Source organism: Notamacropus eugenii, chromosome 4 (genome assembly GCF_028372415.1).
Source record: "Notamacropus eugenii isolate mMacEug1 chromosome 4, mMacEug1.pri_v2, whole genome shotgun sequence".
In the NCBI taxonomy this organism is placed as follows: Eukaryota; Metazoa; Chordata; class Mammalia; order Diprotodontia; family Macropodidae; genus Notamacropus; species Notamacropus eugenii.
In genome coordinates, this window is record NC_092875.1 from 410,732,087 (window position 1) to 410,759,407 (window position 27,321).

General features: G+C 36.8%; 1 pseudogene; it reads right to left on the reverse strand.

The window, feature by feature from the left end:
* Positions 1 to 20,696: 20,696 nt before the first annotated feature.
* Positions 20,697 to 27,321, reverse strand: part of LOC140502664 (cytochrome b-c1 complex subunit 1, mitochondrial pseudogene) — a 65,951-nt pseudogene continuing 59,326 nt past the window's right edge.

A 27,321-nucleotide genomic window follows, 5' to 3' on the forward strand; every position in this document is an offset into this window, starting at 1 on the left:
TTGCAGCAAAACTTTATCATTATTAAGCAGTTAGAAGGAGGATATAAAAAGAACTAACATAGGTCTTAGTTGAATATCATGGAATGATTAGAAAAATAAAATTAAAGGTGTAAGAAGGACTTATCAACTGGGAAAAGTGGGAATAGGTAAAATGGGGTAAATTTTCTCATATAAAAGAGGGAGAAAAGGAAGAACTTTTATAGTGGTACAGAAGACTGGGTTGGGGGGGGGTGATGAGTCATGCTTGAATCTTACTCTCATGGGAATTGGCTCAACAGGGAATAACATGAACACTCAGTTGGGTATTCAATCTAATCTAGCCCAAGTAGGAATGGAGGAGGTAAGTAAAGATGAAGTGAAGATAGAAAGGAGAGTTGATTGGGTAGATAGTAGTCTGAGACAAGAGAGATGTTTGAGGAGAGGCATGGTAAAAGGAGGAAGAAGGATAAACAGAATAAAATAGGATGGAGAGGAAATATAGAGTAATCATAACTCTGAATGTGAATGAGATAAATTTACTCATGAAACAGTAGAGAATAGTGGATTAAAAGAATCTGACAATATGTCATTTACAAGAGGCACATTTGAAGACATGCATGGAGTAAAGGTAAGGGGAAGAAGTAGGATCTATTTTTTCTTCAGATGATGTAAAAGACAGAAACAAAAAACAAGGTTATCAATCATGATCTCAGACAAAGCAAAAACAAAGATAGATCTAATTAAAAGAGATAATCAGGGAAACGATATTTTGCAAAGTACCATAGACTATGAATTATGTATCAAATGGTATAGCAGCAAAATTTTTTGTTTTTTTTCTTTTAAAATATTATTCATTTATTTAGGTTTTAGTATTTTTGGTGGAAATGTAAAATGATACACCCATTTTGGAGAGCAAACAGGAATTATGCCCAAAGAGTTAATAAACTACCTATATCCTTTGATCCAGCAATGCCACTGCTTGATCTATTTTCAAGGATGATAAGCGGAAAAGGAAAAGAACCTCAGAAGTTCCAAAATGTTTTTAGTAGCTTTCTTTGTGATAGTAAAGGACTGGAAAGTGAAAGGATGCCCATCAATTGGGAAATGGCTGAACAAGCTGTGGTACATATTTGTGATGGCATACTACTGTGCTATCAGAAATGACGAGCTCAATGACTTTAGAAAGACTTACAAAAACCAGTGCAGAGTGATACAGGCAGAATTAAGAGAACATTGTATACAGTTAACAACAATATTGTTAAATGACTTTGAGTAAATAAATTATTTTTACTGTAAATACCCAAATTAGTGATAAAGAATATATGAAAAATGATGCCATCTTCATCCAGAGAAAGAACTGATATTGTCTGAAAACACACTGTAGCATTTTCTGTCTCTCTCTCTCTCTCTTTGGCTTTCTCTCTCTATCTTTATCTCTCTCTCTCACTCTCTCTTTCTCTACATCTCTCTTTCCTTTTGGTATTTCAGTTTTCTTATACAAAATGAATGATATGGAAAGGATTTACTTGATTTCACATGCATAACCTATATTAGATTGCTTGCTGCCTCAGGGAGAAGGGAAAGAAGAAGGAATAAAATATGAAACACAAAACTTTTTAAAAATGTTAAAAATTATTTTAATGTGTAATTAGGGAAAACTATTATATAAACCAAAAAAAAAATAGGCAAAGGAGTCCTACATAATTCCTTTTATGACATTTGCAATACTGATAACTAAATCAGGAAGAAGAAAAACAGAAAATAATAGAACCATTTCCCTAAAGAATATTAGGCAAAATTTTTTTTTTTTTTTATCAAGAGGCAACAGCAGTATTGACTATGAGCAAACTGGATTTAGTCCAGGATTGCAGGACTGTTTCAAGATTTGGAAAACTTTCGGCATAATTAACCATATTAATAATAAACAAGCATCTTATAATTATCTCAAAAGAGGCAAAAAAAAGCTTCAGACAAAATAAAACACTCATTCCTAGTAAAACAAGAGAAAGCATAGAGATAAACAGGGCTTTCCTTAAAATGATAAGTAGTATTTATCTATAGAAATCAGTGAGCATTATCTACAATGGGGATAAGCTAGAAACCCTCCTAATAAGGTCAAGGGTGAAGCAACGATACTCATTATCAACACTATCATCCAATATTGTACCAGAAATGTTAGTTATAGCAATAAGAGAAGAAAAATAGATTGAAGGACTTAAAATAAGCAATGAGGAAACAACACTGTTATACTTTGCGGACAATATGGTAATATACTTAATCAACTACAAAGCTACTTGAAATAATTAACAACTTTAGCAAAGTTGCAGAATACCAAATAAATCCACATAAATCATTATAATTTGTATGTATTACTAATAGAGTCCAACAGGAAGAAATGGAAAATTTAATTGCATTTAAAATAATTCTAGACAACATAAAATACTTGGGAGTCTACCTTCAAAGTTAAACTCACTTTTTCACACAACTAATGTTAGATCTGAACAAATAAAAATATCATTATCTTATGGGGAGAAGAAACCGGCATAATAAAAATGACAATCCTACCTCAATTAGTTCACTTATTCAGTGCCATACCACTTGAACTACCAAAAATCATTTTATAAAGCCAAAAAAAATCATTTGGGAGAACAAAGTGTCAAAAATATCAAGGGAATCAACGAAAAATATGTGAAGATGGTGGCTTAGCAGCACCAGATCTCAGCCTATCTTGTAAAGTAATAATCATTGAAACAGTCTTGTACTAGATAAGAAATAGAGTGGTGGACCAGTGGAATTGATTAGGTACATGATGTTTAATAATAAATGAATATGGTAATCTAATATATGCTAAATTCAGAGACCCAAGCTCTGAGGAAAAAACTCATTATTTGACAAAAATTGCCTGGAAAACTAAAAAGAAAAATATATAATTAGGCAAAAACTAGGAAAAGTTCAAAATCTTATACAAGATGAAAATAGTTACACAATTTAAACATAAACAGTAAGATTCTAAGCGAAATAGGGGACTATTTTGCCTATCAGATATTTGGATAAGGGAATAATTTGTGACCAAAAAAATGATAAAAACATTTGAAGATGTCAAATGAATCATTGAGATGACTTCAGATTTTAAGAAAAAACTACAAAAAAGAAGATCAATGCACCCAATATTAGAAAAGAAGCAGGGTACTGAGAAAAATTGTTTCTTTGATAAAGGGTCATTTCTGGGAAACACAACCAAGATGAGAGAGTAAAAGCAGGGACCAGCCTGAGCTTTCCACCCAAACCCCAGAAAATACCTGTAAAAATGACTCTGAACAAATTCCAGAACAGCAGAAGCCACAAAATGACAGAGCAAAACAGATTTCCAGCTCAAGACAATCTGGAAGACCTACAGGAGGGGTCTATTGTCCAGGGCTCTGAGTGGAGCAAAGCTCAGAGTAGGCCACAACAGTGCAGAAGGGACTGGAGCAGGCCTCAGGGCACTGAATCATAGTGCCATGGATTCCAGACTTCTCAGTCTACAAACACCAAAGACAACTTCAAAGGTGAGTGAGAAAGCTTTCTCACCTGGGTGAGAGAGGAACATGATTCAGTTGCAACCCCAGGGTGCTGGTAGCCACTGCTATAGGGGCCAGCTAATTCTAGAACCCTTGGCCTACACATGGTGGGGGAATTCAGCAGATTATGTGGTTCTCAGTTCTGGGTGGCAGTTCTGGGCCAAGGAGGAGCACTGGTATGGCAGCTGTGGAGAAGGAGTGCTACTTGTTGATCCAGGGCAGAAAAGAGTACTTATGAGTTGCTCACAGACCAGACTGTAGGTTAGGAGATGAGTAAAAATGTCTCCTTTGATCATAACACTTGGGAGGAGCTGAGAATTTATAAACCCCTGGAAATACCTCTGAAAGCAATTGTACAAAGATCCTGAAACTGGTGGCAGTGCACCCTTCACTTAACAGGGAGCTCAAAGATCAGGTGACTGGCTGGGAAAATGACAAAAAGTGGGAAAATAAAACTAGAGGAGGTTACTTTCTAGATGAAAAGGTATTTTCTTACAACGAGGAAGATCAAAACATGCAACCAGAGGAAGATCAAGACATACAACCAGAGGAAGAATCAAAGCATAAAACTGAAGAAAGGTCAAAGCATATAACTGGAGGAAGACATCAAGTTCAAAGCTCCTACATCCAAACCCTCCAAGAAAAATATGAAATGGTCTCAGGTCATGGAAGAACAAAGGGTTCTGAAAATCAAGTAAGAGAAGTAGAGGAAAAATTGAGAGAGAGAAATAAGAGCAATGCAAGAAAATCATGAAGAACAAGTCAACAGCTTGCTAAAGTAGACTCCCAAAAATACTGAAGAAAATAACTATATATATATATATATATATATATATGTAACAAAATTTAAAAATAGACTAAACCAGATGCAAAAGAGGGCCGAAGAGCCAATGAAGAAAATAACGTCCTAAAAAAACAGAATTGACCAAATGGAAAAGGAGGTACAAAAGGTAACTGAAGAAAATGTTTCCTTCAAAATTTGAGTGGAGCAAATGGAAACTAATTACTTTACGAGAAATCAAAAAAATTATAAAACAGAATCCAAAGAATGATGAAAAAGAAGACAACATGAATCATCACATCCGAAAAAGCACTGACCTGGAAAGCAGATCCAGGAGAGAGAATTTGAAAATTATTAGACTACTTGAAAGCCATAATCACAAAAAGAGCCTAGACATCATCTTTTAAGAAATTATCAAGAAAAACTGCCCTGATATTCGAGAACCAGAGAGTAAAAGGCCCAGCCTCTCCTATATACCCCTGCCATTTCTTTCCCTGGTTCTATTGGTATTCCCTGTAAACATTTTTCCTCAGTCTCTGGGTTCTCCCTTCTGTTGTCTCAGTTCCCAGTTTTCATAGAGTCCTGTGACTTTAGCCCATTCTCTTGCTAGGGTGGAATAAAGCAAATCATTCTACCCTGGGACATCCATCTCTTCCTCTGTCTTCTCTGCCTTTCTGTCTTCAAACAGAGGTCTGATATTTCACGATCCTATCCCCATCACCATTTGTAGTGCCAATGAAATATTCACAGCACCTACAACAGTCATGAATATCCCTGTGCAATTCTGAATCGTGAAATACCACAGACTCTATGTGAGAAAGAGAATCAAAGCATTTATTCAGACACCAAAAAGTCAAATCTATCACAGCATCAAAAATTCTATACACCATAACAATGCAGAGAACAATACCATCTCCAAGCCTTCCCCCTGCTAGGCTGACCACAAACAAGCTCCATTAAACAAATCACAACCAGGCCCCTTTAAACAAAATCACAAAAAAGCCTTTTCACTGTCTCTAGCCCACAGCCTGCATCCTTCTTAGCTCTGACTATTTTCATGACCAATTTCCTCTCAGCTCTGCTTTAACTTCACCTCTTCCTGTTTCACCAGTTCATCAAGGTCTTCCCACTATAGGCTCCAAGTGACTCAAACTTCCATGTGACCCAGGAAAGACACATGGACCTGTTAATGAATAGGAAAGATCTTCCCATTTAAATTACTATTACATGCATCCCCAAGAATTCACACAAACAAGAAGGGCAGGGTTTTTATCTTTGTAGCATGTTAAATTTAATGTACTTTTTGAAAGAAAAACTTCATTGGAGAAATTAATGTTTAATCATGTTTGTTAATTTCATAAATATTGTAGAATATGAAAAAAAGAATTGTAGTGAATATATCTTTCAAAATGAACCAGAACATTTTATTCCTCTCTAACAGCAATATGACATTTAAATAAGACTAATTGAGGTTGGCAATAATGGGAAAAGATACGAATTGGAGGGTTCCTCTTTTGAAGGTAAAATCAGATGACAACAAACACAACCTACTTTTGAGAAATCATCTAAATGTAGCTTAGTGGGCATGAAATTTCCAAGGATTTTTCTACATCCTATTCATAGCTGTGTATCGCCAAGTAATTATTTCTGTACTTTTAAATGAATATACTTTCTTGATATTATAAATTTCCCTTATCTAATTGCAGATTTTAGTTATATTCTCTTTGCTTAATGATCTATCATCATTTTCACTTAAACTGTGATTGTTGTTTTCCCACTGAATGGTATTTACCTGTAGATTTGCAGTAAGTTAAATCATATATTGTGAGAGAATGCCATTGTTCATAACACACCAGTTAGGTTTGTGCTATTAAATTCAAAATGGGTTTGTGAAATTCCATTCTATAATATCTATTTCTGTTTTTCAAAATTATTTAAGAGACTGGCATTTTTCACCCATCTGTTTCATCTATTGGGTAGCACTTTGGCAGTTTTTGTTAAGTGCGGATATTTACTACCTTTGTGTTCTTCTACTCTTAACTCTTTAAATTTAAGCAACTCATTTTCTGATCTTATTTCATCAGAAACTGAAAAAGACTTAAAAGTGAAATGACTTCTTACAATTGCTTGGGATTAACATATTATGCATCTCTGTTTAATGGAATAGAGGATATCATTGACAGAAAACAATATGGACCCTTTGCGACAAGATCTGATACTAATTGGTTATGATGCAGTGATAAGGAATAATAAAATCATTTATCTCTTCAGAACATTTCATTTGTACTTTTTTTTTTGTAGTTTGACAACTCTGGTGGTTCGTGTCTAAGAAAAATATTATCTAGTGTTTATATATACCTATTATATTCCAGACACTGTGCTAAGCACCTTAGAAATATAATCTCATTTGATCTTGATACAAATCTCTGAGAAGAGTGCTATTTTCACAATTTTCCAATTTTTACCAATTTTATAGCTGAAGAAACTGAAGCAGTCAGAGGTTAAATGATTTGCTAGGGTAACACTACTAGTGAGTGTGTATGGCTGGATTTGAAGTTCAGTCTTTTTATCTCAGGCCAATTGCTCTGTCTCCTACTCCAAAATTGCCTCATATGCAGAACAGCATGTTCAGAAGGTAAATTACTGGTATTTCTGATTTGTTCTAGCATATCTTCTTTTCTTATATGGCAGAACATGAAGGAACACTACTTATTTTCCTATCTTCAATACCATGATAATCATTATCAGAGTTTAGAATTGGACAAGTTCACAATTAAATGTCATTTCCTCTCCCATATTTCACATGCATACCTGTGCTTGTGCCTGTGTGTGTTTGCATGTGTGCATTGTTGCACCACACTGGATGTGTTAACCATCCAATCAATGGTATTGACAGAGTCCACAATAATTTTGCCCTATTTCGAGATTTTTCCCAAGATTTTACTGCTATCATAATAGCTTCAGACAATGTAAAATACCTCTTGTATATTGTGCTGACTGGTATTCCTTTGTTTGCTGCCTCGACTCATGATCAGGAAAGGATTTGGGTAAAAAGTGAATTATTAATATTATTATTGATACTGTTAATATGATAATTAATACTGTTGTTATTTACAGTCCAAGGTTATTAATAATTTGCCACGCCCTGACACAATGATGAATGAATAATTATATTCAATTGATTTTCACATGTTACCATCCAAAAAAAAAACATTATTCATAAAGTGTAACCTTTTTATTTCTCTCTGAATTTTGAAATTGTTTTGATGTTTTTTCCAATTCCATGTGAAGTGTTTTTTTTAATTTTAGAGTTATTTTACTTTTTAGTTCCATATACAGTACCTTCCTGTTTTTCCCCTCATTGAGAAAGCAATCAATTTGATATAGGTTATAGATGTTACTCATACAAAATTGTTCCATCTCAGCCATGTTGCAAAAGAAAATGCAGAAAATGATTAAGAATAATCAAGTTTAAAAAGTGTGATTTAATTTGTAGTCAGACTTCATCAACTTGTTGTTTGTAGGTAGAAAGCATTTTTCATAGGTCTTTTGGGATAACTTTAGATTGTTATATTGAGGAGAATAGCGAAATCATTCCCAGTTAATCAACCTTACACTATTGCTTTTATTGTGTTTAAGGTTCTTCTGGTCCTGTACATTTCATTTTGCATAAGTTAATGTAAGTCTTCCCAGGTTTTTCTGAAAGCATTCTGTTGGTCATTCCTTTTAGCACAATAGTGTTTGATCATAATTATATACCAAGTTATTCAAGTTATTCAGCTATTCCCCAAATGATGTACATCTCCTCAATTTCTAATTCTTCACCACCAGAAAGATAACTATTATAAATAATTTGTACACATTAGTCCTCTTTTTCTTTGGTCTCCTTTGGATATAAATCTGTTAGTGGTATTGCTGGTTCAAAGGTTATGGACAGTTTCATAGTGCTTTGAGCATACTTGCAAATTGCTCTCCAGTATGGTTAGATCAGTTCACAACTCAACAAAAGCTCATCAGTGTCCCTGTTTTCTCATATCCCTTTTAACATTTGTCATTTTCCTTTTTTGTCACATTATCCAATCTTATAAGTGTGAGTTATTATCTCAGAGGTGCTTTAATTTACATTTCTCTAATAAGTAGAGATTTAGAGCATTTTATTCATGTTCATATAGATATCTTTGTTTTCTTTGTCTGAAAAATGCTTGTTCGTATCTTTGGACCATTTATGAATTAGATAATGATTTGTATTTGTTATCTATGAATTTGAAATGAACCTTTTTATGTATTTTAACAATACTTTATTTTCCCCAATTACCTGTTGAAATGATTTTATATGTATATATATATATATATATATATACATATATATATATATACACACATATATAACATATATTTAAATTTTGGGTTCCAAATTCTATCCTTCCCTCCTCCTCCCCCCCACCTCCCAGAGATGGGAAAAAATCCAATGTAGGTTATACATATGAAATCATGTAAACCATTTCCATATTAGTCATTTTGTACAAAAAGACAGGAAAGGTAGGAGGGAAGGGAGGAGGGAAGAAAAGAAGGAGGGAAGGAAGGAAAATAGTATACTTCAGTCTGTAGTCAGATAATATCAGTTCTTTCTCTGGAGGTTGATAGCATGCTTCATTATAAGGCCTTTGGGATTGTCTTGGATCATTGTATTATTGAGAATAGTTAAGTCATTTGCTGTTTGTCATCGTATAATATTGCTGTCACTATGTACAACATTCTGCTGGTTCTACTCACTTTAATTTGCATCAGTTCATATAAGTCTTTCCAGGTTTTCCTAAAATCATCCTCTCCGTCATTTCTCATAGCACAATAATATTTCCTTCACAGTCATACACCACAGTTTATTCAGCAAATCCGCAATTAGTGGGCATCCTCTTGATTTCCAATTCTTAACCACCACAAAAAGAGCTTCTATAAATAAAAAATAAATATTTAAAAAAACCTTTCCGCTTCATTCTCGGTTTAGAAATACTAAATTGTTGAGGTATTGATATATTATTAATGATGATACATTTATAAAATTTTCATTTCTACATATGTTATGAGGGTTTTCCTCATCACAACTCTGTGATTGTAAAAGTATTATTATCTTCAGTTTACAAATGAAGAAATTGAGACTGAGGGTTTTTCTCATCCAAAGTAGCAAAGCTAGTTAAGTATTGGAGCTAGGGTTCAAGTTCCTATATCCTGACTCCAACTTCAGAGTACAAGTTGGACTAGATGACGTCTAAGGTCCCTTCTAATTCCAGTCAATGAACACTTAATGTGACTAGCACTATGCAAGGGATCTGAGATTCAGTGACAAAACTGAAAGTTTCTGCCTTTAAGGATCTTACATTCTTAGACTATATGATTCAATGAGATATTGGAAGGGTTGTAACATTCAAAAGAGATTAGCCTTCTTAACGAGTTGCTCCAGAAGACATGCATGAGAAGTTACTCTGAAATAAATTCCAGTTCAATATAGCAAAGAATTTTCTAACAGTTAAAACTGTCTAGAAATATAATTTTTTTGGTTAAGTTGTATCTGACTCTTTGTGACCCCATTTGGGGTTTTCTTGGCAAAGATATCAGAGTGACTTGCTGTTTCCTCCTTCAGCTCATTTTACAGGTGGAGAAACTGGGGCAAATGGGGTTAAGTGACTTGTCCAGAGTCACATAGCTAATAAGGGTCTAGGACCAAATTTGGACTCAGAAAGATGAGTCTTTCTGATTCTAGGCCCCTAGCTTCCCCTAGAAATATAATCATTTCTTTTAGAATGGGATGAGATTCCTGTCATTGGAAATGTTTGAGCAGCTGTTGAATAATCATCTCAGTAATATTATGGTGGGAATTTTTGCATTAGATTGATTGAAACAATCCCCAAGACCCTTCCAAAGCTGAGATTATGTGGTTTTGAATAATATCAAGGAATGTATCCCTAGAAAATCAAGGTATCAATATTTTTTTTATATATAATTTATTTATTTTTAGTTTTCAACATTCACCTCCGCAAGACCTTGAGTTCCAAACCGTCTCTCCATCTCTCCCCTCCCCCAACCCCAGAGCAGTGTGCACCTCAGCCACTCCTTTTCCCAGTCCGCCCTCCCCTCTATCATCTACCCTTTCCCATCCCTCTCCCCTCCACTTTCCCTCAGGGCAAGATTAAACTCCATACCCATTGACTGCACAAACAACCACCCAGTTGCATGCAAAAACAACTCTCAACATTCATCCCTAAAGCCCCAAGTTTGACACTCTCTCCCCTATTCCCTCTCCATGTACCCTCACCAAGAAAATAAGTGATTCTATTTAGGTCCTTGTATGACCTATATTGTAGCCATGCAAAACACCTCTATAGCAGGCTTGTTGCAAAAGACCAATCACATTTCCCTCTATCCTGTCCTGCTCTCCATTTATTCAATTCTCTTCCCTGACCTGTTCCCCTACAATAGTGTTTGCTTCTGATTATCCACTCTCCCAATCTGCCATCCCTTCTCTTATCTTCCCTCTCCTATCTCCTTCACCCCCCACTCCCCGCCTTCCTGTAGGGTAAAATCGATTTCAATACCCAATTGAGTGTGTGTTATTCTCTCCTTAAGTCAAATCCAAGAAGAGCAAGATATACCCATTCTCCCTCATCTCTCCCCTTTTCCAATCCATTGTAAAAGTTGTTTCTTGCCTCTTTTATGTGAAATGCTTTAGTACATTCTACTTCTCCCTTTCTCTTTCCCCAAGTACATTCCTGTCAAAACTTAATTTTATTTTTTAGATATGTTCCTTTCATATTCAGTTCATCCTGTGCGTGCTCCCTCTCTCTCCGTCTCTCTCTCTCTCCCTCTCTCTCTCTTTCTTTCTCTCTCTCTCTCTCTCTCTCTCTCCCTCTCTCCCTCTCTCCTTCTCTCTTTCTCTCTCTCTCTATCTTTCTCTTTCTCTCTATCTCTCCATATATATATACACACACACATACATACATACATAGACACACATATGTACACACATATATATGCATATACACACATATATACATACAAATGTGTATATATGTGTATGTATGTACACACACACACACACACATATATATATATGTATATATATATATATATATATATATATATATTCCCTCCAACTACCACAACACTGAGAAAGGTCTCATGAGCTACAAATATACAAATATCATCTATCTATGTAGGAATACAAACAGTTAAACTACAATGAGGCCCCTATGGCTTCTCTTTCCTGTTTACCTTTTCATGCTTCTCCTGATTCCTGCACCTGAAAGATGAATTTTTCACTCAGCTCTGGTTCCTTGAACAAGAATGCCCCAAAGTCCTCCACTTCATTGAAATTCCATTTTTCCCCTGAAGTATTATACTCAATTTGGCTGGGTAGGTGATTCCCAGCTTCATTTCTAGCTCCTTTTACCTCTGGAATATCTTACTCCAAGCCCTCTGATCCCTGAATATAGAAGCTGCCAAATCCTGTGTCATCTCTATTGCTCTTCCACAATATTTTGAATTGATTCTTTCTGGCTGCCTGCAATATTTTCTCCTTGACCTGGGATGTCCAGAACTTAGCTACAATATTCCCACAAGTTTTCTTTCTGGGATCTCTTTCAGAAGGTAATCAACAGACTCCTTCAATTTCCACTTTCCCCTCTGGTTCCAGAATATCAGGGCAGCCCTCCCTGACAATTTCTTGAAAGATGATGTCTAAGCTTTTTTTTTTTTTCCTATCATGGTCCTCAGGTAGACAAATGATTTTTAAGTTATCTCTCCTGGATCTATTCTTCAGGTCGGTTGCCTTTCCAATGAGATATTCCACACTGTCCTCCACTTTTTCATTCCTTGCTTTTGCTTTTCAATTTCTGGATTTATCCTAAAGTCATCAGCTTCTATTTGCTCTACTCCAAGTTTGAAGGAATTATTTTCTTCAGTGAGCCCTTGGACCTCCTTCTCTACTTGGTTAATTCCACTCTTGAAGGCATTCTTCTTCTCGTTAGCTCTCTGGACTTCCTTTCCCATTTGGTTTAGTTTGTTTTGAAAAGATATTATTTTATTCAGCATTTCCCTGGGTCTCCTTTAGCAAGCTGTTGACTCATTTTTTTTCATGCTTTTATTACATCACTCTCATTTCTCTTTCCAATTTTTCCTCTACTTCTCTTACTTGATTTTCAAAATCCTTTTTGAGCTCTTCCATGGACTGAGACCAATTCATATTTTTCTTGGAGGCTTTGAATGTAGGAGCTTTGACTTTGTTGTCTTCCTCCAGTTGTATGTTTTAATCTTCCTCCAGTTTTATGCTTTGACCTTCCCCTGGTTGTATGTTTTGATCTTCCTCATTGTAAGAAAATACCTTTTCACCCAGAAAGTAACCTTCTCTAGTTTTATTTTCTCCCTTTTAGTCATTTTCCCAGCCAGTCACCTGATCTCTGAGCTCCCTGTTAAGTGGAGGATATATTGCCCCAAGTTTCCTTTTTGAGCTCTTCCATGGCCTGAGATCAATTCATATTTTTCTTGGAGGTTTTTGATGTAGGAACTTTGATTTTGTTGTCTTCTACTGAGTGTATGTTTTGATCTTTCTTGTCACCAAAGTAAGATTTTATAGTGTTGAGTTTTTCTGTTGTTTGCTAATCTTTCCAGTCTGTTGCTTGACTTTAACTCTTTGTCAACATAGGGCTCTACTTCAGTGTGGTGAGTGTGCTGTCCCAAAATTGAGGGGTCTTATGCAATTGTTTTTACAGATACTTCTAGGGACCTGAAAGTTTTCAGTTCTTCCAAGGTAGTATGATCCAAGGAGTAGTGTTTACTCCTGTCCTAGCCTGTATTCCAGTCTGTGAGTTCCCACACACACTCTTTTATGCCTTGGAACTGTGAAGAGAATTCCCTCTTCACAACCTTTGCCACACCAGTGCTTCTACTCTGCCCAAGACCACCAACTAGCTTTTAACCCAGATTCAAGCAGGGCAAAGCAAGATAATCCAACCTCAGCACCAGCAAAGAGATCCCTGTAATCCCCTTGATCCTCCTATAATCTGTGGAACTAGAACTTTCGAAACTGCTACTGCTGCTGTTGCTGCCACCTATTTGGCTGACCTGGAGCTGGTAAGAGTGTGCTCCTCTCTCACTCAGGTCAGATACATTTTCCCACTGATCTTCTATGCTGTCATTGGTATTTGTGGCCCAAAAAGCCTGGAAACTGCCACAACTGCCAATGATTCAGTCCGCTGAGGCATCATCTGTGCTGGCATGACCAATGCTGAACTGTACTCTGCTTCCCACCCAGTGGTATAGTCCCTTCCTCTTGACTTTCCAGGCTGCCTTGGTCTGGAGATTTGCTTCACTCTGTCATTTTGTGTGTTCTGAAACTCTAGAATTTGTTTAGAGTCATATTTTTACAGGTATTTACAGTGGGAGAGCTCAAGAAGCACCTGCTTTTCTTCTGGCATCTGGACTCCATCCCCAGGAAACCCAAAAATATTTATAGCAGCTCTTTTCTGAAAATAAAGAATTGAAAATTGAGGGGATACACATCAATTAGGGAATGACTGAATATGGTATGGTATGTATTGTGATGCAAAACTATTTTACTATAAGAAATGATGAACAGTTTGCTCTCAGAAAAACTTGGAAAGACCTACATGGATTGATGTAAAGTGAAAGGAATCAAAGTAATAGCAATATTGTAGGATAATCAGCTCTGACTGACTTAGCTTTTTTCAGCAATAAAACAATCTCTGACAATTCTGAAGGACTTAGGAAGAAAAACGCTACTCATTCCCAGAGAAACACCTGAAGGTGTCTGAATACAGAATGCAATGATTTTATCTTTTTTAAAAAATATATAATTTATTTATTTTTCAATTCTTAAAATTCACTTCCACAAGAATTTAAGTTAAAAAATTTCTCCCCATCTCTCCCCACCCCCAACCCCAGAACAGCATGCATTCCACCCAGCCCTTCCTCCAGTGTGTCCTCCCTTCTATTACTCACCCTTCTTCCATCCCCTGTCCTTTCTATTTTCATATAGGGCAAAATAGATTTCTATACTCAATTTTCTGTATAGCTTAATTTCCAGTTGCATGATAAAAACAGTTTTTGAAATTCAGTCTGAAAGCTTTGAGTTCCATATTCTCTCCATCCCTCCCTACCCACCCTCATTGAGAAAACAAGCAACTCATTATAGGTCATACATATGTAACAATGCAAAGCACATCCATAATAGTTATGTTGTAAAAGACTAACCATGGAGTAGGGTGGAGCCAAGATGGTGGAGTAGAAAGGTGTACCTCTAGAAGCTTTCCTCTCACAGCCCATAAAATATCAGTAAAAAATGATGCTAAACAAATTCTAGAGCAGCAGAAGCCACAAAATGACAGAGTGAAAGAGATTTCCAGTCCAAGGCAGCCTGGAAGGTCAACAGAACATGTCTATCATGCCTGGCATAGAGTGGAGCACAGCACAGCATGGCCATGCAGTGGCAAAGAAAGAACTGGACACATCTTCAAGGTGCCATCAGCACTAGCTGCTGGTCCCAGATTCTTCAACTAAGAAATGCCAAAGATAGCTTGAAAGGTCAGTGAGAAAACTCTTTCCCTTGGGTGAGAACAGAATCTAGAGGTCCCATCCTGACCCCAGGCAGCAGCAGCTTCTACTATTGGAGACCTGGCCTAAAGCCCCTGGGGGAGTTGAGCAACTGATCAGAATCTCAGCCCTGAATGGTGGTCCTGGGGTGAGAAGCCATGCTAGCTGCCACGATGGAGCTGGTGGAGGCTCTGGAGAGTGAATCCTGCTCACAGACCAGAGCACAGGCAAGGAGAGGGATAAAATCCTCTCCCTTAATTGTGCTACATTGGAGGAACTGAGAACTTACATGTTCCCAAAGTATACCTTCTCCTTGACAAAGAACTCAAAAGTCAAGTAACTGGCTGGGAAAATGCCCAAAAAATGAAAAAGAGAATAAGACAATAGAAGGTAACATTCTTGGTGAGCAGGTACTTTCTTCCATCTTTTTGGGTGAGAAGGAAAAATGCATACCATAAAAGGAAGTCAAGGCTTCTGCATACGAAACCTCCAAAATAAATATGCAATGGTCTTAGGCCATGGAAGAGCTCAAAAAGGATTTAGAAAATCAAGTAAGAAAGGTGGAGGAAAAATTGGGAAGAGAAATGAGAGTGATGCAAGAAAATCATGAAAAGTGAGTCAACAGCTTGCTAAAGGAGACCAAAAAAATGCTGAAGAAGTTGACACCATTAAAAATACACTAAGTCAAATGGCAAAAGAGGCCCAAAATGCCAATGAGGAGAACAGTAATTTAAAGAACAGAATTAGCCAAATGGAAAACGAAGTTCAAAAGTTCACTGAAGGAAATGGTTCTTTAAAAATCAGAATGGAGCAGATGGAAGCTACTGACTTTATGAGAACCCAAGAAATTAAAAAAAAAAGAGTGACTAAATAGAAGACAATGTGAAATATCTCACTGGAAAAACAACTGACCTGGAAAATAGATCCAAGAGAGACAATTTAAAAATTATGGAACTACCTGAAAGTCATGAAGAAAAAAAAAAAACCTAGATGTCATCTTTCATGAAATTACCAAGGAAAACTTCCCTGATAATCTAGAACCAGAGGATAAAATAAATATTGAGAGAATTCATGGATCACCTCCTGAAAGAGATGCAAAAAGAAAAACTCCTAGGAATATTGTAGCCAAATTCCAAAGTTCCCTGGTCAAGGAGAAAATATTGTAAGCAACCAGAAAGAAACAATTCAAGTATTGTGGAAATACAATCAGGATAACATAGGATATGGAAGCTTCTACAATAAGGAATTAAAGAGCTTGGAATATGATATTCCAGAAGTCAAAGGAACTAGGATTAAAACAAAGAATCACTTACCCAGAAAAACTGAGTATAATACTTAAGGGGAAAAATGTCATTCAATGAAATAGAATACTTTCAAGCATTCTTGAAGAAAAGATAAGAGCCAAATAGAAAATTGGACTCTCAAAGACAAGAATCAAGAAAAGCATGAAAAAGTAAACAGGAAAGAGAAATCATAAGGGACTTAGTAAAGCTGAATTATTTACATTCCTACATGGAAAGATAATATTTGTAACTCTTGAAACTTTTCTCAGTATTTGGGTATTTGGAGGTATTATACATACACACACACACACAGACAGAGGGCACAAGGTGAGTTGAATAGGAAGGGATGATATCTAAATAAATAAAGTTAAGGGGTGAGAAAGTAATATATTGAGAGGAGAAAGGGAGACATGGAATGGGGCAAATTATCTCTCATAAAAAAGGCAAGAAAAAGCTTTTCCAATGGAGGGGAAAAAGGGAGGTGAGAGGGAAAAATTGAAGCTTACTCTCATCACATTTGGCTTAAGGGGGGAATAACATGCACACTCAATTTAGTATGAAAATATATCTTACGCTACAGGAAAGTAGCAGAGAAGGGCATAAGTGAGATGTGGGGGATGATAGAAGGGAGGGCAAATGAGAAGATGGGGTAAATAGAAGTAAACACATTTGGGAAGGGATAAAGTCAAAAGAGAATAGAATAAATGGGGGGCAGGATAGGATGGAGGGAAATATTGGTAGTCTTTCAAAACATGACAATTATGGAAGTCTTTAGCAAAACTACACATAGATAGTCTATATTGAATTACGTGCCTTCTCAGTGGGGATGGGTGGGAAGGGAAGATGGGAGAGAAGCTAGAACTCAAAGTTTTAGGAATGGATGTTGAGAATTGTTTTTGCATGCAACTGGGTTATAAGAAATACAGGTAATGGGGTATGGAAATCTATCTTGCCTTACAAGAAAAGAGAGAAGATGGAAATAATGGAAGGGAGGGGTGTGATAAAAAGGAGAGTAGACTGGGGGAAGTGGTAATCAGAATGCCAGTGTTTTTGAGTGGGGGAGGGAAGAGATGGGGTGAAAATTTGAAACTCAAAATCTTGTGGAAATGAATATTAAAAACTAAAAATAAATAAATAAATTGGAAAAGAAAAGACTAATGACATTTCCTTTCTCTTCTTTGACCTGTCCTCCCACAACAATGTTTGGTTCTGATTTTCCCTTTCTCCGATTTGCTGTTCCTTCTATTATCTTCCCTCTCCTATCCTCTTCCCCCTTGGCTTCCATATACAATTGAGTATATCTCTTTCCCTCCTTTAGCCAAATGCCATGAAAGTAAGGCTCGGTTATTTCCTTTTATCTCCCTCCTCTTCCCCTCCATCATAAAAGCTCTTTATTCCCTCTTTTATGTGAGATGATTTGTTACATTCTACCTCTCCCTTTCTCCCTAGTACATTCCATTCAACAGTAAATTTATTTTTTAGATATTCTCCCCTCATATACAGCTCACCCTTTTGCCATCTGTCTGTGTGTCTGTACATGCACACACACACACACACACGCACACACACACACACACATACACACACACACACACACATATTCCCTCTAAATTCCCTAATTCTGAAAAAGGTCTCATGAGTTACAGTAACATGTTTCCATGTAGGAATGTAAACAGTTCAACTTTAATGAGTTCTTAATGCTTTTCTTTCCTGATTACCTTTCATGTTTCTCTTGATTCTTGTATTTTTAAGTCATATTTTTTTATTCAGCTCTGATCTTTTTAACAAAAATGTTTGAAAGTCCTTTATTTCATTGAAATTCCATTTTTCCTCTGATGTATTATACTCAGTTTTGCTGGGTAGGTCATTCATGGTTTTGATCCTATCTCCTTTGACCTCTGGAATATCATATCCAAAATCCTTCAGTTCCTTAGTGTAGAAGTTCCTAAATCCTGTGTTATCCTGCTTGCATTTCCACAATACTTGAATTGTTTCTTTCTTGCTACTTGTAATATTTTCTCCTTGACTTGGGAACTCTGAAATTTGGCTAAAATATTCCTAGGAGTTTTCCTTTTGGGTTCTCTTTTAAGATGTGATTGGTGAATACTTTCCATTTCAATTTTTCCCTCTGATTCTAGAGTATCAGGGCAGTTTTCCTGGATAATTTCTTGGAAAATGATGTCAAGGCTCTTCTTTTATCATAGTTTTCAAGTAGACCAATAATTTATAAATTTTATCTCCTGGATCTATTTTCCAGGTCAGTTGTCTTTCCAATAAGACATTTCACATTGTCTTCTACTTTTTCATTCTTTTGATTTTGTTTGATAATTTCTTAGTTTCTCATAAATTCATTAGCTTCCATCTGCTCCATTCTAATTTTTAAAGAACTATTTTCTTTAGTGAGCTTTTGAACCTCCATTTCCATTTGGCTTATTCTGCTGTTTATGTTCTTTTCATGATTTTCTTGCATTGCTCTCATTTCTCTTCCCAATTGTTCCTCCACCTTTCTTAGTTGATTTTCAATATCCTTTTTGAGTTTTTCCATGGCCTGAGACCACTGAATATTTTTGGGGTGTTTTGGATATGGAAGTCTTGACTTTGATGTCTTCCTCTGATGGTATGCTTTATTATTCCTCTTCTGAAAGGTTGGAGGAAAAGACCTTTTCACGAATAAAGTAACCTATAATCTTATTTTTCCCTTATTTGGGCATTTTCCTTGCCAGTTACTTGACTTTTGAATCATTTGTCAAGTGGAGGGTATACTCTAAGGACCTGCAATTTCTCAGTTTCTCCAAGGTGGCACAATCACAGGAGAGGAGTTACTCCTCTGCTGGCCTGTACTCTGTTCTGTGAGCAACCACAAGCACTCTTTCCTGTCCTGAAGCTGCGAGTACAATTCCCTCTCCACAGCCACCACCAGCTCCACCACGCCAGCACTCTTCCTTACCCTAGGACTGACACACAGAACTGAGACTCAGATCAGCTGCTTAATCACCCCAGGATCTTTTGGCCGAGAGCTCTAAAAGTGGATGCTGCTTCCACCCTGAGTCTGGGGCTGGTACCAGACCTCACTTCCTTCTTTTACCGAGGTGAAAGAGTGTTCTTATTGACTTTTGAAGCTGTCTTTGGTGTTTATGATTTGAGAAATCTGGGGACTGCAGCTGCTATCCATGATTCTGATCCCTGAAACCTGCTCCAGTCCTGTCTGTGCCATGCTGCATGGCCCAAGATGGGCTGCACTCTGCTCTGAGTCTGGTGCGATAGACCTTTCCTGTCAGCCTTCCAGGCTGTCTTGGGCTAGAAATCTCTTTCATTCTGTTATTTTTTTGACTTCTGGTACTTCAGAATTTGTTTGGAGTCATTTTTTTTCCAGGTATTTTATGGTCTAAGAGGGGAGAGTTACAGCAGGTCTGTCCTACTCTGCCATCTTGGCCCCCTTTCCCCCATGAAATAACTTTTGCTGTTTTTTTTTCACTTTATTTTTCTTGAGGGTTTTTGTCTACATTTTCTTTCACAACATGACTATTTATGGCTCTGTTTTGCATGACTACAATAGATAACCTTAATGGAATTACTTACCTATTCAATGAAAGGTGATGAGGGGGGTAGAAGGGAGAGAATTTGGAGCTCAAAGTTTTTAAAACAACTTGTAAAAAATTAGTTTTACATGTAACTGGTAGAAAACGAAATAGTAAATAAATACAAAAAATAAAATAAAGTAAAATTGAATTCAAAACGCTTAGTAAGTTGCGGGCACATAACAGGTACTGTATAAATATATTTTTTTCCTTCCCTCCCTCACTGAAGTTATGATTGGTCACTGCATTGATCACAGTTCTTAAATCTTTCACAGTGTTTTTCCTTTTCATGAGCAAGGGTATTGATTAAATTGTCCTTTTGGTGCTGCTCCCCACTGCAGCAGTTCAGAGAAGTTTTCACTTCTTCTGAGTCTCACTTTCTCCACATCTTGGAGCACAACAATCTTTCATTATATATTTATAATATATGTACATACTACATATGTAATTTTATACACACATGTGCACACACTATAATTTGATAAACTATTCCTGAATTAATGGAAACTTTATTTCTAGTTGTTTAATGTAACAAAAGGGACTGTTTCACATATTTTGTGCATGTGAGTTCTTTTACTCTGTCTTTGACTTTTTTTTGAACTTCAACAACTTTTATTTAATAATGATCTCAGACAGCACTGCTTACCCAAGAGACTGAGTGGCTGTTACCAGACACAGGTATTTGGAGGGAGTCTTCCTGAGCAGAGCATGTCCAAGGACGTGGATCTCATATCTCCCTCCTTCAACTGGATGTGGCCCCTAAAATCACAGCCAGAACATGCCACAGTGGATAGGGTTGTAGTTAGGAGTTTTTCAATGGGACCCACTAGTCTTAGAGATATTTGTAGCAGACTGCACTGACATCAGTCTTTGAAATCCATGCCTCCCATTCACACAAAGGTGTTCAGAAGCCTTAAGTCAGAATACAGTATCCAATGTCTTCATACTCTAAGGTTGTACCATCTACATGAAACATCAAAGCATTGCTCAGGATGTTTTTGCTCCTCATCACCTCACTTTCAGTGGTATTAGTAAGTAGATGCATCCAATGACCCTGAAGGAAGAATACTATATCATCTTATCAGTGGCTGCCAAATAGGCTGGTTTCTCAGTAGCAGGTGTTGAAGGACTGGAAACCCTGACAGAGCTTGTTCAAGACAGAAACAGAGGCTAATGGACTCAATTGGTGCACTTCCCTTCCACTGGTACGGTCATACTGACCAATAATCAAGTTGGCTACTGAGAGTACAATATTATCAGGGTTGGCCTATCCTGGGCCTTCAGCTGCAATAACCACTTGACATTCATATTCATGACCATATTCATGAGTCATATAGCCTCATTCCAGTGATGGATCTCACTCCCTGGGAAGCAGCAAAATGAAGGGAGAGGCACGATATCCTCACTGTATGCCATGGGGACACTGCCAAAATGCTTTTTAGCAAGGATCACTAGCTGCTTGACTCTATACCTCCTGCAGCATCCAGCATCATTAGAGGGGCCTTGTAGTAAGTATCAATAAATACAGCCAAGTCTTGCTTGGACAGTTTCTAGGCATTCTCATTGGGTCCTTCCACAGCCTGGGCAAGATTAGTGCCTTGGTGAGCAGTGGCATGAAGATAGCCAAAAATCACATCTCAAAAGGAGTTGTCATTCTCCTGCATTTCTTGAAGATTCACATTTCCCTCATTCTCAATGTGAGAGTCCTCCAAGCTGCAGTTCTGCACAATGTCATCCAAGATTTCAACACATTTAGGAAGGTCCTTACTCAGTTCTTTTATATAGGGATGTGTTCCTGAGTACTATAAGCAGTTAGATGGGAACCCATCCTCTGTATTTCTTCTTCCAGTGCTGTGCCATGTTTCTTTTTTGTACCCTAGAATGTCAAGTGTTCCACAAAGTAGCCAGCTCCATTATTGGTTTCACTTTGATAGGTGCTGCCAACATCTATACAAGCTCCCACTGTACAGGTTTATTATCTAGAATCCTCAGAAGCTACTCAGAGCCCATTGTACAGTGTAGTGACCTGGGTTATTGGAATGTTCTAGAGAGTTTGAAAAAAAGTAACTGCACTATGAGCTGTGTACAGCCTTAATAGAGAAGGCAAGCCACGGGCACAGAAAAGGGCCTGATCCACATTGCCACAGACCCTTACTTACAGAGGTCACTACCTTCTTCTTCTTTGCTATCTTTGACTTTTGGGGGGGGGTATGCCTAGAAGTGGTGCCCCTTGATTCATGAGTAGGTACTGCTTAGTGACTTTTTTGGGGTTTAGTTCTAAATTGCTTTCCAGAATGGCTGGGTACACCACTTTACTACTATTGCATTATTATATCTGTTCTTTCACAGCTACTCCAACATCTGTAATTTTCTCTTTTGATTTCTCTGTTAATATAATGAGTATTAAGTAGAACCTGAGTTGCTTTAGTTTACATCTTTCTGATTAGTAATTTGGACGCTTTGTGTGATGGTGGATATTTATTGTGTGTATGTGCGTACACACACACACACACACATTAAAAAAATAAACACTATCTGTTGGTATCTTTGGAATGTTTATTAACAGAAGAATGAGATATTCTTAAATACTTTTACCCACTATGTAGATGGAAAACAATACTAAAGTGCTTATTTTGTTTTTGGCAAGGTACTAAGGTATAAGGATGGGAGAAATAAATGAGCAACATAGTTCCTGTACTCAAATATTCAAGTAGGGGAAGATTTCACATGAAGTGCTGGGTTGGGGGAAGAGTATTTTGGTAGTGTTGATATGATATGATCATTGTTGTTAGATCTAGAGTGGGAAGTGGAAGAGAAAATGATGTGTTGTAATATGGTATAAAGATGGCAGAGAGTCAAGTAATGGGTGTTGATCTAGGCTACATATGATGAGTGTTCAACAATCAAAATCCAGCATCCTAAGTTAGAAGCTTGGACCTGGGCACAAGAGCATGGCAGAATGAAGATGGCAGGGGCATAATGTGGTGGGTTTAGGTAGCATGTCATTAAAGATCACCAATCAGAGGTTTAGGGATATCAGACCACTATTAGAGCAATTTGGCGCAGTTGTTTGATCTTTTTTCTTTTCATTTAACTATTGGGATTTCAGTAAACTATTCACTCCATTTTTTTTGACTTCTATAAATTTTTTTTTTCAGTTTTATGAATCAGAATCATAGTATTATCTTTTTGTTCACCCTTATTTCTTATTTATTCAACAATCTTACGACTTCTGGTTATGAAAGATAACTCATTCCTTTCTCCAATGTGAGATATTTGTTTAAAGTTGATTTATAATTTTTTTCTAGTTTTCCCTAAAGGTTTTGTTAAGCAATATGTCATTTTACATAGTACTTGTTGTCCTGGTGTTTATTGAGCATTATGCTACTAGATTAACTTGTTTCAGGATCACATTTATCTAATAGTTACCATTGATTAACTTTTTATTTTTTAACAAATGTCAAATAGTTTTGGTAACTACTGGTTTGTAATAAAGTTCATGATCTGCTATTATGAGTTTCCCATTCTTTTATGTTTTTTTATATTTCCTTGACATCAGTTAACCTTGAGTTCCTCCAAATAAATTATTGTTATGAACCTTTTTTAATTTGTCTAGTCCTATAAAATAAGATTTTAGTAGTTTGATTCCTATGGCACTATATAATTTAATTAATTTTTTCATTTTAGCATGGACCAATAAAATGAGCAATTGCCATCTTTCTGATTGTTTGTCTTTATTTCTTAAAAAATATTTAATAGTTGTATCTATACAAGTCCTATGAGTATCTTGGTAGGTAGCCTCACAGGGTTTCATATGTTTTGTATAAAACCATTGTAAATGGAAATTGCTTCTCTAATTTTTCCTGGTGGATTTTTTGGTAACACATTGTGATGGCAATAAAATTAGGATCTTTTGCTATTTTTGTTCTGCTAAAAGTGCCTCTGATTGAATAATGTGACTAAAGAAGATCTTTCCCAACAATTGATGGACCTGCCCATTGTGGGAAGCTTGATTAGGGGAGTTGTTTTGTCGAAAAGCCCCAAGCACCTTTTGTTTTTTCTATTGAGGCTCTGGGTCAGAGGATTATGCCCACTAGCTCAAAAAAAGGTATGAATACTATGAGGGTGAGGTTTTACTTTGGTGCTTATTGACTGGAAGTGTTTGTTTGGCCACATGAGAACTCTGAGAAGCTACTTTAAGGAGCCTCCCAGCTTTGAAAACTCAAATGTCTATGTTTCCCTCTCTGGTAACTATGATCAGACAGTTACCTGTCTGTTGAATTATGATCAGGAAGAGGAAAACATGTCTATTGATATTTCATTTCTCTGTATTTTCTTTGAAGTTCAGGGTGCTGACTCCCCTGAACTAGGTGAATGATATATGTTCTTGGTTAAGGAATGATATATGTTCTCAATTAAAGTGATTGTTAACCCCTCAAAAGTTACGTTTCCTTGTATGAATGCAGACCTAAGAATATGTGATAGCAGGCCCCCCTTTATATGTTGGGGTAATTACTGATACACATATGTAAAGTCTGAGGAGTTTGATGGGTTTATTTTCAATTCCGTGATTTTGCTGAATTCATTAATTGTTTAAATTTTTAGTTTAATTTTATTTGTGTAACAAATTATCATAATCCCCAAAGTGATCACTTTGTGACCAGTTTTTTTCTTTATTCATTTAAAATCTACTTCTTACCTTATTACTGTAGCTAGTTCCAGAACTTTATCAAATCAAAGTTGTGATAATGGGCATATTTGCTTTATTTCTAATCTTATCCCACAAAAAATTATACTTATTTCTGTGTCATGTGAGCAACAAGATGGCAGACTAGACATTTTCTCTGATCTTCAAAACCTCTTAAATCTGTCCAGAAAAGAAATTATATGTGGAAGAAAAATTCTTTTGAGGCAAAAACCTATGCTGCTCACCATGAGTTAGTCGCTGTAGGAAGAAGGTGTGATGCTTTGATTCAGTCCCCCAAAAAACCAAAATTGAATGAGAGAGGTTATTCATGGAGTGAGGATTAAGGAAAATGATGGAAGGGAAAGTCACAAGATGTCAAAAAGAAATCAAGAAGAAGATGTTTCAAAGACTTTGAACATGAACAGAGAAATCAATAGAAAAAACAGTAACAACAGAAACAAATATGGCTTCTAGATCTAGTAAATGAGTTAAAGTATCTATGAATAAATGCTTCAAAATAAAGGGAAAAGATCTAAAGTTTAGTGGGGTAGAGAATCCTGTGAAATTTGAAGGGAATGTGGAATCACAACCCATTGTTCGTGAATGGTTCCAAAGAGAAATGAGAATATTAAGAACAGCATTGCTGTTCTGCATATCAGAATGGAACCTTTTCACCCTGCAATGGCAAGTTTCACCAAAGAAAACAATGGAACAATGGTGTGAGAATAGAAACATATTGAATTTAAGGACTACCTAGAAGAAGAGAAACAAAATTAAGTAAAGCAAAAACATTAAGAAAAGAAACAAAAGGAAAAAGAAAATATGCTCACACTGCAAGTGAAACATGCTAATCTTAAAAATAGAATGTGCAGAGATGACCACAGGTCTTTGAGAAAAACATGAGAGAAAAAAAAAAAACTTAACACCATAAGATGGAAAAAATAGAAGAGAACCACCTAGAACTTCTGAGCATGGAAAATTAAATTTTAGTTGAAAGAATTCAGAAATTGTCCCCAAAAATCCCCTGCAAACTCTCAGACATAAAGTGCTTGAATTTTACAATTTCATTTAGAAACAAGTTCTGCAAGCTGTAAGTAGAAAGATATCTAAATACAAAGAAAGGATATTAGAATGAAGCAAGACAATTCCTTACCCACAAAAAAAAAAAGGAGGGAGGAGGAAGAGACAAGATGTCGGAGTGACAGCAACTACTCACCTAATCTCTTAGACAAACTCCTTCTGATACCTCTAAAAACAGAATCTGAACAAATTTTGAACGTACAGTATCCAACAGAAGACAGACTGTGGCAGATTCACATACCAGGACAGAGTGGAAGGTCAATGGGAAGGATCTGTTCCACAAGGGTGGAAGAACCCACAGCATACAGCACAGCATATCCCACTGCTGCACAGCCAAGCAGGAAAGCCCTGGGGAGGGTGGAATAGCAGAATGGCAGCCCAGGGCAGGAGAGCAGCTGAATCGAGTGAGTGACAGCCACTGAGACTCAGATATCAACCACAGCCCCTCCTGAGACTTTCAGTCCACAGATTAAATGCATGTAAGTCATCTACTTGAACTTCCAGGAGCCAAAATGGTGGTGTGATCAGTGAATGCTCTCTTCCCCTCCCCTTGTTGACCTCGAAAGAACCATAAAATATTTCCCCAGAAAAATTCTGGGTAAGTGGGATCAACAGAAGGGGTAAGCAGTCTCATAACACCTGAGGCTAGGAAAATTGCTAATGAATATTCCTCTTAGTGTGGGGGGAAGAACAGAGCTGTCTCAGGCAGCCTGAGCTCCAGGGGGCTGGAGCCTCATACTAGGACCCAGGCATGCCTCAGTGCTCCAGGGGAAGCAGGAAGACAATAGAGCAGCCAAGCTCATCAAACTCTGACGTTGTCTTTGCTGTGAGCAGACCCATGAGCAGACCACACCTACCCCACATTTAACAAGCTAGCCGCAGGGCTAATCCAGGAAATACAAAACAAAAAGAAAAAAGGCACCTGTCCTTAACTTTCTCACACCAGCCACCTCAACATCAGGTTCTCCAGTTTGTAGCTGAAAGAACCAGAGGCCACAACACACAAAGCCTCACAGCATGAACAAGAAGCAAAAGAGGAAGGAAAAGACGATAGAATCTTTTTATGGGAAAAAGGACCAAAACAGGAATACCAAAGAGGTCAGTACTGAGACTGGACTCCCATCTGAAACTTCAGAAGGGACTATGAACTGCTAGCATGCACAAACTGCTCTCCTGGAACAGCTGAAGAAGGAAATAGAGCAAAAACTGGCCAATGATTTTAAAAGTATGAAAAAAGAAATCTATGAAAAGAACAGTTTTTTAAAAAGAATAATTGAACAAATGGAAAAGGAAGCACAAAATCTAACTGGGAAAATTGGACAAATGGAAAAGGAAGTACGAAACTAACGGGAGAAAATAAGTCTTTAAAAGAAATAATTGGACAGATGGAAAAGGAGATGCAAAAGTTAACTGAAGAAAACAATTTGATAAAAATTAGAATTGGGCAAATAGAAACTAATGACTCTATAAGACATCAAGAATCAGTCAAACAAAATCTAAAGAATGAAAAGATAGAAGAAAATGTAAAATATCTAATTGGAAAAACAACTGAACTGGAAAATCAGTCGAGGAGAGCAAATTTAAGAACTATTGGCCTACCAAAAAGCCACGATGAAAAAAAGAGTCCAGACAATATATTCCAAGAAATCATCAAGGATAACTGCCCAGAAGTGTTAGATCCCGAGGGCAAAATAGTCATTGAAAAAATCCACGTTCACCTTCCAAAAAGGATCCCAAACTAAAAACACTAAGAACTATTTTTGCCAAATTC